The following is a 13,666-nucleotide window of genomic DNA, read 5'->3' as shown; positions in this document are numbered from 1 at the left end:
GATACCTGCCACAGCATTCTTTGGCAATTAGTGGCTAATCCACAAAGTTACAGATTTTTCAGATTTAAAAAAGTGAAATATTCCCTTCCAGATGGAAATTAAGACCATAATGGGGACATTTTGCTAACTAGCAAGTTGATATAAAGAAGAATGAGGGAAAATGTGGGACAGACTTGAAGCCTGATATGATACTGCAAGGGAAAATTCCATTGGCTTTCTAAACTTAACGGTTAGAACACAGCAAAACAATACAACTAAATAAAAATAAGCAAGAACAAGACTAACTATTGTGTCAATTTCTAAGTTAATGAAATATGAAGGAAAAGCTATAACTACATGCACAATAGAATACCAGCCTCTTTATAGATCTGCAGTTTAATAATAAACAACAGTCTAAGATTAGCCTGAGATATTCAATACTTTATCATTAGTCTGTTTTATCCTGTCTGTATCTATGCATAAGATCTATTACTGTTTTGCACATTTTATCAAGTGTGTATTACTGTAGGCAGTTTTAATATCACCAGTTTGATAGCATATTTTGATAACTTAGTATTCATTATTTGGCAGTGTTAATTAAAAAGCAATCTAACCAAATCCTAAAGGCTGGTTGTCATCATAGTATGCATGTAAACAGAAGATCAGTAACAGATGAAAAGGAGATCATTAATATATGTTACAAAGAGGATAGAATAGATGCTTAAGGAATTGTATTATTGACTGGAGCTAATTTAAAAGCAGATGGAGCTCACCTATGACTGCAAATTGTTGGCTTCTTTTTAAATAAAACTGCAATGAGCAATGGGGAAAGTCTCCAATGTCTGAGCAGAATTGTGATTGACTATCAAAAAAACCTTCTTTTTTTTTAAACACAATACTACAGCTGTACACTTCAGGCCTTCTTTATAGAATGCACAGATTAAAAAAGATAATTTCATTCTGCACGAATAGGGATGTGATTCTAGGTACCTATATGAAGCAAAATGGAGGAGTTGGTACTATGGGATAAACTCAAAAATGTAGAGAGGCTGAGAGCTACATCTGCATTTGAACACATAAATCAATTCTGCAAACAGAGGGCCTGATTTTTCTCCCTCACTGTTTTTACACCAGTGTAGCTCCATGAACCTCTGTGGAGTTACTTCTAATTTACAAACAGAATTGGAAAAGTATCAAGAAGCTATTTTTATGTATGGATCTCAACTTCTGCTTTTTGAAGGTGTACCTCTTCTTGTTTTTCAGCTATATTGTCTCTGTGTAGTGATGTAAATATTCAGAGCAAAGACTGAGTAGTTTCAGTGAAGTTTTATTCACACCTGAAACCCAAAGTGATAATCAAGGGGTGCATTCCTTATGATTTTAAAAACAACAACAACAAATTCACATGGACCACTTTGAAGCAAAATATTCCATCAGCCATATTGACTAATGTGTTTGAACATCTTGACTGAAAGTGAATAAAAAAAAAAAGGATTTTTTAAGGTAGGGTAGGCCTTGTGGTCTCCATGTTGTATGTCTCTCTTTGGTTTTTATATAGAGCAAAATCCACCCCAATGTAGACAGCTTGGATGAGCACTCTGCATCCCTTAAGTGGTGTCCATTATACATCAATCCTGTGGCACTGGCAAACCACACAACCAGCAGTCAGAAGCTGTGCAGTATAGGGGATTATGTAGGCTGGAATTGTGGCCTTCTGAGGACTGTGTGGTAACCTAGCACCCTTGTCCTGGATGGAAGGGAGAATTTCACCTCCCCAGCCTCTGCACATGTAAAGCCCAGATCCTTAGGCTCTGTGTGTGTGTGTAGTGAACAAGGCCCATAACAAGGCCCATGGTTTAGGAATCCAGATGCCTCTCCTAGATTCATCTACTGTATGAACCTGCTAGTGTTGCAGACTCTAGCAAACAATCTTATTACTGGTTGCAGTGATGATGACATGAATTAAGTATGTCAGCAAGATATTACAATCCTGAAGCTGTAAAAAGACAGGAAGTGGTCTTTTGCCTGGAACTCAGTTCTTTTCAATGAAATTCACCTTGCACTGGAACAATTTGAAGGCTTCAGGACTGCAGCATCAGAATTAGCTCTTCTAAGTCAGCTTGTCTACTTTTGTTGATTATTCTCCCTTTTATTAATATGTAATCTACTAGAGTTTGAGTACCAAAGGAACACTAAGTTCACAGTTGTAGCCTATAGGATGGTTTAGGTTAAGAAATAAGTAGATGTTAGGCAACTTAGGTCCAAAACCTGAGTGTAGCGGAGTATGGGAAATTGAAGTTGCTACTGTGAGAAAACTTACATATAAGTTGGAGACAGTAAGAGTTAGCAAGGACACGACCCAGAATTATGTTACCATTATGTTTTGGTTATAACTGCTTTAAGCAAGGTTTTTAATAAGTGTTTTTGAAAATTGTGAATGTTTTATTAAAATACTATTTATGTTGATTGTGTGGGAGGGACATTGGTGCAGATGTTAATTTAAATGATACATAATGTAAAGAGCCAATAAGAAGATGGCAGAAATATAATTACAGTAAAGGCCAGTTTAATGTTAATTAGTATTATAATGGAATATAAAAGGTGAAGAGCTCCAATTAACATCCAAAGAGTACCGTTAGTTCCTAGGATTGTAAGGCTGTACTTCACTGTTGTCAGTGGACTGATCACCCATTAATACACCATTCATCTTTGAGGATGAGTATAACCGTAACATTTGTGTAAATAGTAATTGCATACCTGTTTGTTTAACTAATCATTTTTCTTTTAATAAAGTTTGGTTGTATCATTCAAAGTGTTGTCTAGTGGCCCTCTACTAAATAAATTATCTGTAACGAACCTAGAGGCTCAAACCTGAAAACTAAGTTGGATTTTATTGCACCCTTATCTTTAACAATGTAATATTAATTGGGACTATTTCAACATAAAGTTTACAAAAGGTTACATACTCCTGCAGAAACTGAGTTGATGCTTGTGTTTTGTAGTATGCAATCTTCAACTTTCTCAGAACAGAGGCACATTCATCCATTAGTTATACAATAGTCAAGCCTATTTATAAGCCTTGGCCTACTTGCAGTATGTTATATTAAGGCTTTAATTATACAGAAGATAAAGTGCTCAGCAATATTGCCAGCCTGAAGTGGTTTTCTTCTTTGATTTTGCTGACCTTACTTAGAATCATCTTTGTTCTTGCTCCCATATAATCTGTGAAATATTAAATGCCACAAAAAATTATTTCCTGAAGAAGGGTAACCCATTGTTTTTCTTTCAGCTTCTTAGAAGATACCCCACACAAGTATTAAAAAAAATCCAAAGGACAATTTTAAAAATATATTTTTAACTCCCCATTCCACTAATGGATTGATGAAGACTTTCATCTAGTGCTGCAACCACTTTACTTATGTGTTTGTTTGAAAACATTTGGGGGAGAAATAATAATATGGTTCACACATTAGGGACTACTAATCTGTAAGCACCCAGGGTGAAACTTCCCTAGAAAGAGTTGAAGATGCCATGCAGTAACAGCACCCAGAAATGCATTAAGGCTACTGCCTGTGTTTAAGCACCTTTTTCCGTCTGGCTGTTAAAGCTCTGAGGTTCCTCTGTGTTGCAGAGCAGCTGCAAAAAAAGGAGACTAGATGTCCAGTTCATCTTTCCGGGATGGTCTAAGTGGGCAGCCTTGATCGAGGGGTTTCCCACACATATAATACAAGGACTGGGGACAGAAGATGGCACTGTGTGTTAAGCAGTGAGTTTGGGACTGAGGCACATTGTAGCTATTTATGGGGATAGGAAAGTGATGCTTGACCCAAGGTTTCTGCAACAGGGAGTTGACTGTGTGCACTCAGTGACCAAGACTTGTAACATTTTGTAAACAACTTATATTAAGAAGATATTTTACTCTTGGTCACCAATTTCTGCTGCAGATATGAAACTGACCTGGAAAGTCCTGAATTCTGCTACCTTTTGCTATCTTGATTATCACTACAAAAGCAACTCCCACCTTTTCATGTTCCCTGTATGTGTATATATATCTCCTTACTATATGTTCCATTCTATGCATCCGATGAAGTGGGCTGTAGCCCATGAAAGCTTATGCTCAAATAAATGTGTTAGTCTCTAAGGTGCCACAAGTACTCCTGTTCTTTTGGGAAAAGGGGCAACAATAATTATCTCTTACTTTGCATATTGCAGTGGCAAAACACATTCATGACTATGCCGATAAAGAGCTGCTATTAACTCATCTCAGCACTAATTAATTTTGTATAACAGTATATTACTATAACAGCATAAACAACTGATCTCTGCCAGCCATCTCATCGTAAATTAGCAAGTAAGAACTGCATTTAGTGCCAGTTCAAGTTATATGATGAAACACCGCATCCACCATAAATCTTAAAAGTAAGGAAAATTAAGAGGACAGACTTGTACATTACTTTCCGTGTTCAGATTGCCTACAGTGCTGTTGATGACACACTCCAGTACTCTTAATGTTTTCACTTCCATTGCTAACAGATGTCAAAAAGCAACACAAACCCAACTTCTTCAAACTTACACTTAACTCAAAGGCTTAACAGTTTTGAGTTCAGTGTGATGCAGTGGCTAAGACTGAGTTTCGTCATGCTATGGGTTTTGGGTCTGCAGTGACCTTGCGTAAGATCTGCTAATTTAACTAAAAAATGGGGGAAGGTTCTGCCTTAACTGTCTTCTAGGTTGTGGGTTCATGACCTTACTCACTCATGAGGGTAATGAATGACATGGGAATTTAAAACAGCAGTTGGAAGAGGTGCGATTTGAACTCCTGATCTTTTTTCCCCCTAGCTTAGAGACTGGACTACCAAGTTCCAGCTATTGGGGTGGGGTGAAGGAGGGTGATAGGAAGTGTTAGAGCTTGTCTACATGGCAAATTAGTGTGCAGCGAGCCAGGGTATGCACTAAAAGTTCCATAGCGTGCTTTGATACACTGCTGTTTCAATTCTATATCATTTCAAATGGAACCATGTCACAATACACTATGGATTTTTTTAGTGCACCACAGCAGGGTCCACATGGCTAGTGAGTTGTATATAAATTCACACCCTGGCTTGCTGTACTCTAACTCAGTGTGTAGATAAATCCTTGCACCAAGGATCAGCAGAACTGAAGTTGGAGGTCTCCTGTTCCCTGAAGGGACTGTTATTGATGTAATGCAAGTTAGGCTAGAAGCAACTCAGCCACATGGACAGCAGTGAACAGGGTTTAATAAATTCCACTTGTTTAACTCAATTTGCATTCAGGTTCACTCTTGGCAAATGAAACAGCCCTGAGCCTTTCTCTTGGGTTTTAGTCTCTACCAGAAGTAAGTTGTGGCATTTGCACTGCAGTAGATTCATCTTCAAATTAAAATTTAGCAGGTTTGTCTTCATGCACATATTTTCTGTTATGGCAAAAAAGTTATAAAATGCCCAAAAGAAAAGTCCCACAGTGCTTTAGATTTCTTACCAGTGGGGAAAAGAGGGAAAATCATCAAAAGGGGTGATTTTAAAATTTAGTCTTTATGTATCAATACATTTTTCATCTAAACACCATGAAAATTTCAAATAGTATGCAATGTTATAGTCTATGTTTTGGTATTTCACATTTCAATGAGATTTTTTACAATTTAAAGGTTTAAAGTGCCTGTTAAAATTCAACTGTGTAATAAAATCATAATTATGGTGCAGCAGTAACTGTACCATAATACAGAGGATAATGTTGTGTTGTCTGATCCTTTTTAAAGGTTAATAATATTTGTATTGATGGCCAATTGATCTGACTGTGATAAGGTTCTATCCCAGAATCAGAGTACCTAGAGTTAAAACCAATTAGTTCAATATGTCATCAGGAGCATCAGGGTCTATGACAAGGACACTCACAATGAGGGCAAAGCAAAGCCTTAGATATCTTTATTAGAATAATGAACAGAAAAGCTCCAAGCCACATCAAAATGTAAGAGTAATACAGCATTGGGACTAGCTGTGGTTTCATTCTTTGCATAAGCCTTAGATCTGCATACTCACACACTTCCTTGAGGACCTGGTGGTAAGAATAAAGGACAAGCTCTCTTTCTCTGGCATGCCAATGATTCCAATGGTCTAGGTTCCTCCATGAATTGACAGGTCAGATGGTAGAAAGTGCACAGCAAAAGTCTACCTCTACATAGTGGTCTGCTTTATTATAGGGCTGAAGCCAATGTCCAACCCACCATGCCCAAATATAACTTCCTCACCCACATAATGTTGAGATGTACTTATTCTATAGGGTTAACGTATTGATATATGTTAATGCACTTTCAGCTCATTATCATACCCATCACATCTTGTTCCTTGTGGTGACTGTTTACCATTATATTCCAATTCTTGCAATGAGCAAGCCCAAAGTTCCCCAAAAATCTATGGGAGTAATTATCATACCATTTATCTATACCAAAAAGTTATAGGCCTACTACTATACTTTACTATACTTATGGTAACTTACTTAAGCTAAATATCTTACAGGATACAACCTGTAGGTTCCTTGAGTTACAACTGAATATAACAAAGACAAGCAGGAAAGCTAACCCTATGGGCTACAGTTGTCATTGCCAAGTACTTCTTGATGTCACCCTTAACAATGCCAGTTCACAGATTAAAGTTAAAGGGAAAGCAGCTGGAATCTAGGCACTGTCACTATAGCATTGCAGGATGCTGTAAGGGCAAGATGCTGGATATCTTGTAAGGAGTATGGTTAGATCCTTGCTCAAGAAAGTACTCAGTGTTAGCAACCTCACTACATTTCTAGTCTCTCAATCCTTCTATTTTTAGTGAATGTTCTTTAAAAAACATTAAAAAATATAAAAAACCACCAACACACACACACACACTCCTCCAGTTTCCTTGGGTATGGCATGGAACATTTGGCCAATGCCAAGTCTGTCTGCTTATTTTGCTTCATCTTGTCCCAAGCTTTGACATAGTAGAACACAAGGTGACATTGTTTTATCAATTGGCCCAGGTAAGGATGAATGGGGTACCTTACAGGGACTCCAGTCATTTCAGAGAGTGAAGATGGGCAATACTCATGTTGTTATCCCTCTTATTTTAAATATATGTGAGACAATTGGGGAAACTTGTGAGATTTGTAGGTCCAGTACCAACAGAACATTGCTACATTTTTATTCAGTCATCATTAAAAAGGTTAATAGTGACCAGATAGTTAACACAAGAAGGAAGGAACATAAGCCAAAATAGGGAAAGAAACATCTAATTTATCTAAATATTCTTCAACCTATTAAGTTTGCATGTCCTGTAAAATTCATCTTAGGGTACTTACGGAACTAGCTGAAGCAATCTTGGAACAGTTCGCAATTATCTTTGAAAACTCATGTAGGATGCGCGAAGTCCCAAAGGACTGGAGAAAGACAAACATGGTGCCTATCTTTTAAAAAGGGAACCTAAAGGACCCAGGGAATTATAGACCAAATCAGCCTATCTTCAAGACCTGGAAAGTCACTGGCACAAATCAATTTGTACGCACTTAGTGGGTAATAGGGTATAAGGAATGCCCAGAATGGATTTGCCAAGAACAAATCATCCCAAATCAACTCAATTTCCTTCTTTGACAGGTTTACTGGCCTAGTGGATGGGATGGGAGGGGGAAGCAGTAGACTGATATATTTTGATTTTTAGTAAGCCTTTTGACCCATCCCACAGGACGTTCTCATAATCAAACTAGGGAAATGTAGTCTAGATTAAATTACTATAAGGTGGGCAAAGAACTGGTTGAAAAACTCTGCTCAAAGAGTAGTATCAATGATTCTCTGTCAAACTGAAGGAGGGGGGCCATATCTATTGGGGTTCCATAGGAGTCGATCAACATTTTCATAAATGACTTGGATAATGGAATGGAGAGTATGCTTATAAAATTTGCAGAAGACCCCAAGCAGTGAAGGATTTCTGGTGCTTTGGAAGACAGGATTAGAATTGGAAAAAACCTTGGCAAATTAGAGAATTGGTCTGAAATCAACAAGATGATATTCAATCAAGACAAGTGCAAAGTTCCACACCTCAAAAGGAAAAAAAATAAATTTACAACTACAAAATGGGGAATAACTGGCTAGGTTGTAGAACTGCTGAAAATGATCTGGGGTTGATAATGAATCACAATTCAATAATGTGATACATTTGGAAGGAAGGCTCATTCCGAGATGTATTAACTGGAGTGTCATATATAAGACATGGGAGCTAATTGTCCCACTCTATTCAACATTGGTGAGCTCTAAGCCGGAATACTGTGTCCGGCTCTGGGTGGTACACTTTAGGAAAGATGTGAATAAACTGGAGAGAGTCCAGAGGACAGCAACAAAAATCATAAAAGGTTTAGAAAACCTGACCTATGAGTAGGCTTGGCACAATTAGATTTTTATTTTTTTATCATGTCAACAGGTAATAATGATGTTTATTTTTAAGCATTTTTATCAATTTAAATTTTCACAGTTGTATGAAATTATGGGCTTTAAGAATTTTTTTAAGACTGTAAATATTTTTTCTTATTTTTCTAGATTTAAGTTTTCACAATTTTGGGCAATTAGGTGGCAGTCAGACAGTGGGAGGTGTCAGACAATAATTACTCAATGACAGTAGACATTGAGAGTCAAAAAGTAAAGTTTTAGTGTTATTAAAACACATATGAATCACATGTTAAAATATACAAATATCCATAAATTGAAATCTAATAAGTTAAGCAGCATTTTTTTCTCACTTTGACGATCTGTAAATTCAATAATTATTGACGGAAATATTTTTGGTGGTTTGTGCATATAGGGTGAAATAGATGTTTACTGACATTTACTGATAAAAATCTAATTCTTCGGTGCCTACGTAGAGGAAAGATTTAAAAAAATGGGTATGTTTAGTCTTGAAAAAGATGACTGGGGGAGCGGGGGGGCTAACCAGATATGTTTATGGCTGTTATGAAGAGGATCGTGATCAATTTTTCTCCATTTCCATTGAATATAGGATAAGAAATAACGGACTTAATCTGTAGCAAGGGAGATTTAAATTAAATATTAGGGAAAAAATTAACTCTAAGAATAGTTTGGCATCAGAATAGGCTTCCAAGAGAGGCTGTGGAATCCTGATCCCTGGAAGTTTTTAAGAACAGCTTGGGCAAACACCTGTCAGGGATGGTCTAGGTATACTTGGTCCTGCCTCAGCACAGTGGGCTGGATTTAATGACATCTTGAGGTCCCTTCCAGACCTACATTTCTATGATTCTGTGATTATGATTTTTTTAAAGAACCTCTATTTTCCCCAATGCCTGATTGAGATAGAATCCCTGATGAAAGCTAGCTGGCCTAAATTAAATCTAAATTAAACAGATGTGATGCTAGTTCACTGAAGAAACATTGAGGGAGATCGATGGAGGAAAATTCTACTCTGGGATAAGATGATAGCTTTCTTTGACAGAGTAACCAGCCTTGTGGATGGGGGGAAGCAGTATATGTGGCGTATCTTGACTTTAGGAAGGCTTTTGATACTGTCTCACATGACCTTCTCATAAACAAACTAGGGAAATACAACCTAGATGGTGCTACTAGAAGGTGGGGACATAACTGGTTGGAAAATTGTTCCCAGAGAGTAGTTATCAGTGGTTCACAGTCATGCTGGAAGGACATAATGAGTGTGGTCCTGCAGGGATCGGTTCTGGGTCCGGTTCTGTTGAGTATCTTCATCAATGATTTAGATAATGGCATAGAGAGTACACTTATAAAGTTTGCGGACGATAACAAGCTGGGAGGGGTTGCAAGTGCTTTGGAGGTTAGGATTAAAATTCAAAATGATCTGGACAAACTGGAGAAATGGTCTGAAGTAAATAGGATGAAATTCAATAAGGACAAATGCAAAGGACTTCACTTAGGAAGGAACAATCAGTTGCACACATACAAAATGGGAAATGACTGCCTAGGAAGGAGTACTGTGGAAAGGGATATGGGGGTCATAGTGGATCACAAGCTAAATATGAATCAACAGTGTAACGCTGTTGCAAAAAAAGCAAACATCATTCTGGGATGTATTAGCAGGAGTATTATAAGCAAGACATGAGAAGTAATTCTTTTGCTCTACTCCATGCTGATTAGGCCTCAACTGGAATATTGTGTCCAGTTCCAGGCACCACATTTCAGGAAAGATGTTGACAAATTGGAGAAAGTCCAGAGAAGAGCAACAAAAATTATTAAAGGTCTAGAAAACATGACCGATGAGGGAAGATTGAAAAAAAATGGGTTTGTTTAGTCTGGAGAAGAGAAGACTGAGAGGGGACATGATAATAGTTTTCAAGTACATAAAAGGTTGTTACAAGGATTACAAGGAGGCGGGAGAAAAATTGTTCTTCTTAACCTCTGAGGATAGGGCAAGACGCAATGGGCTTAAATTGCAGCAAGGGCAGTTTATGTTGGACATTAGGAAAAACTTCCTAACTGTCAGAGTGGTTAAGCACTGGAATAAATTGCCTAAGGAGGTGGTGGAATCTCCATCATTGGGGATTTTTAAGAGCAAGTTGGACAAACACCTGTCAGGAATGTTCTAGGTAATACTTAGTCCTGCCTTGAGTGCAGGGGACTGGCCTAGATGACCTCTCGAGGTCTCTTCCAGTTCTATGATTCTATGAGACACGAGGGAATGGTTTCTTTTTGGGAAGCTAGGCATAGACTGGTTTGAAAATAAGGCTTAAAATAGGATGTTAGATTGTAGGTTAAATATGGAGTGGCTACTTCCACTAGATAATAAACAAAATCCTTGGGAGAATATGAAAGTACGGTACAATATAAAGCCTGGCCAAGGTTTCATCTATAAAAATAGACAAAATGACGAATGTATGATTATTCTGGAAGCACAGTAGCACTGAAAGCAAGACAGTATTATCACAGAAAATCAAGAGCAAAGGCTGGTTTCATTTATCTAGGTGAATTTAATGAAAATTCTGTCCTACAAATTCATAGCTTTCAACCCATTTCCATTTCAATACTTAATGATAAAAGTACCATGTTAAGGGGCTGTATGAGATGTAAATAAAACATGAGTTGAGACTGCAACTTGTTACAATGGGCCAGATTCTGGGCTCTGATAATACTAATGCAAAGCAGCCTTAAAACAATCCCTAGGTGACACAGAGCTGCTAGGCAAATTCTACACTTCTCTGTTTTAGCCCTCACAGCATAGGGGGCAGGAGTGGGGGTGCCTAGTATGTAATGTACTATGATGATCCTTGAGATCAGCCCCTCAGTTGATGCAAGAATTTGGAGACTATAAACTGTGCCTTAACATCATTTTCACCTCACCTTCATCTCAGTCAAACAGAATTTGAGTTTGACAGGGCAAAGGATCTGGGCTAATATGTTCAAGAATATGTGGAATAAACTAATGGTGTCACTATAAGCAACATGCTTTAAAATATACCATGTAGAAGAAAAATAAAAGAAATGCAAATTCATCTCGGTGAGAAAGAATGGTCATCAGCACTTTAGGGCATTTTGAGCTTGCCTTTTCCATTCTTTCTATTGAGGCATTTAAAACTGTCCATTTCATGACATTACTGAGGGAGAGAATCCATTTCCAGTCCATTGAAGTGTTATTGCCACAGAGTCCTGGCTATTGTAAATTAGGTTCCTATGTGCTCTTGGTGACAACCTGGACCTCTTGGTTGCAAATAAATGTATCATATCAACATAGTGTAAGTCAAAAATGCATAACTCCTATTCAGAGCAAATGCCATGCCTTTTGCTGGGGGAAGCCTGCTTAATAACACTCTCTTTTGCTACTCCACTGAATCCACGTGAGAGAGAGAAAATGAATTATTTTTCAAGTGACCAAAATACAGTAGGGGTGTCTCAAAATAATCAAGGAACCATATAATCCAAATTGAACGTCACAGCAAGTTAAGGTCATAGACATGAGAGGAGTGAAGAGGAGCATGAGGGTGGTAATAAGATCACACACTGAAAGGCAGTTGCGCTCCATGTGGATTCAGGGATCCAACAGCAAGGCCAGAACCATTTGTAATGAACTTGAAAAACAACAGATGACATCTCATACAACAGTGAGAAGAGTTTAAGAAGAAATACGATAATGAACAGGAATGCAATTAAGCCTTGATTTGGTTTATATATTGTCATGTTTTCATGCAATCCTCCTTTTTCAAAAATTAAAGTGTAATCAAATGTTTTCTGTGAGTAATACTACAGAATTGGTTTTTAGGATCGGTTTCTGTGAGGTAAGGTGGGGGCTTAATGAAAAGGCTTTGGAAAGCTACTAGATACGTAATATTACATACAACTTCACTTAGCTATATAATGTAGAACCAGTCTTAAATTTCATTACGAGTTAAGAGTTCCCATTCATAAGAGCATGTGATATCCATGTAATAATCACAGAAGGTAAAAAAACTCATCAAGCACCTGGGATGTGGGAGTCCCAGGTTCAGTTCCCCCCTCAACCTGAAATGGAGCAGGGACTTGAACTTAGATCTCCCACCTCCCAAACGAGTAGCCCAACTGGTGGGCTCTAAGATATTCTGGTGTGGGTCTTTCTCAGTGTCTCCTGTTGAAGCTGTTCTGCTTTGTATAAAATATTTGAATAGTTACTGGACCACAGAAAGAGAATGTGTCCAAATGACTCTATAGCCTGGAGTTTAGGGCACTCACCTAAGAAGTGGGGAGACCAAAGTTCACATCTGTGGTCCTCTAAATCATTTATTTATACCAAGTGGAACATTGTCAGCTGGAGAGATTCAGAGATCCTGGCTCTCCCATAGCCCAGGTGAGTGTCCTAGCCATTCGGCTAAAATTTATAGGGGAGCTGCCACCTCCTCCTCCATTTTGAGCATCTAGTGCTTTACAAATGCCCAGAAACAAAATGTTTTGAATTGAACAAATTACTTTATTGGACTCACAACAGACTTTTTTTTTAAATGAACAGAAAATTCCAAAAAAGTTCAGAGTTGGTTCAACCTAAACTTGATTTTTTTTTCTAGAATTGCTATCAAGCCCCCCCCCCCCCAAAAAAATCAGTTATTTACCCAGCTAGACAGGCATATTTTATTTTGTTCTATCAAGAAATATATACCCACTGGAGGTAAAATACACTGAGATATGTGATACATTATACAGTACTCCACATCTATGAAATATATATAAGCAAATAAAGATGGAATATGGCACTTGCAGTTTGTTATGAATGTCTGAAATTTGAGAGACTATTATTTAATTGTTATCCTAGGTTTAACGTGGTTGAGTGATCCATCTTTGCCTTATTAATGGGTGGCTATTTATACACTGTGTAGCCCAGCACTTGTGAATAGCCAGTTGCACATATTCAAAGGAGAGGCTGGGCTGAAGAGGTGTGTACAAGTGATTTGAGTTTCAAAGAGCAGAGAATAAACACCAGCTGTTTATACTGGGCATGGCAGGAAGAGAAATCTCTGCTGTTCTAAGACATTGCACACAATGCTACGGTAAACTGAAGGCTGTGAAGTAAGGTTTAGTAATTGATACAGCAGATTAAGAAGCCTCTTCTTTTTCTTCTTTTTGCACCAGTGTAAATGAGGAGTAACTGCACTGCAGTCATTGGAATTACACTAGTGTGAAATAGGAGTATGGGAGATCAGAATCAGGCTC

The sequence above is a fragment of the Chrysemys picta genome, chromosome 5 (assembly GCF_011386835.1).
Source record: "Chrysemys picta bellii isolate R12L10 chromosome 5, ASM1138683v2, whole genome shotgun sequence".
NCBI lineage: Eukaryota > Metazoa > Chordata > Testudines > Emydidae > Chrysemys > Chrysemys picta.
The sequence above is the reverse complement of the archived record's forward strand: the minus strand, read 5'-3'. Positions refer to the sequence as shown.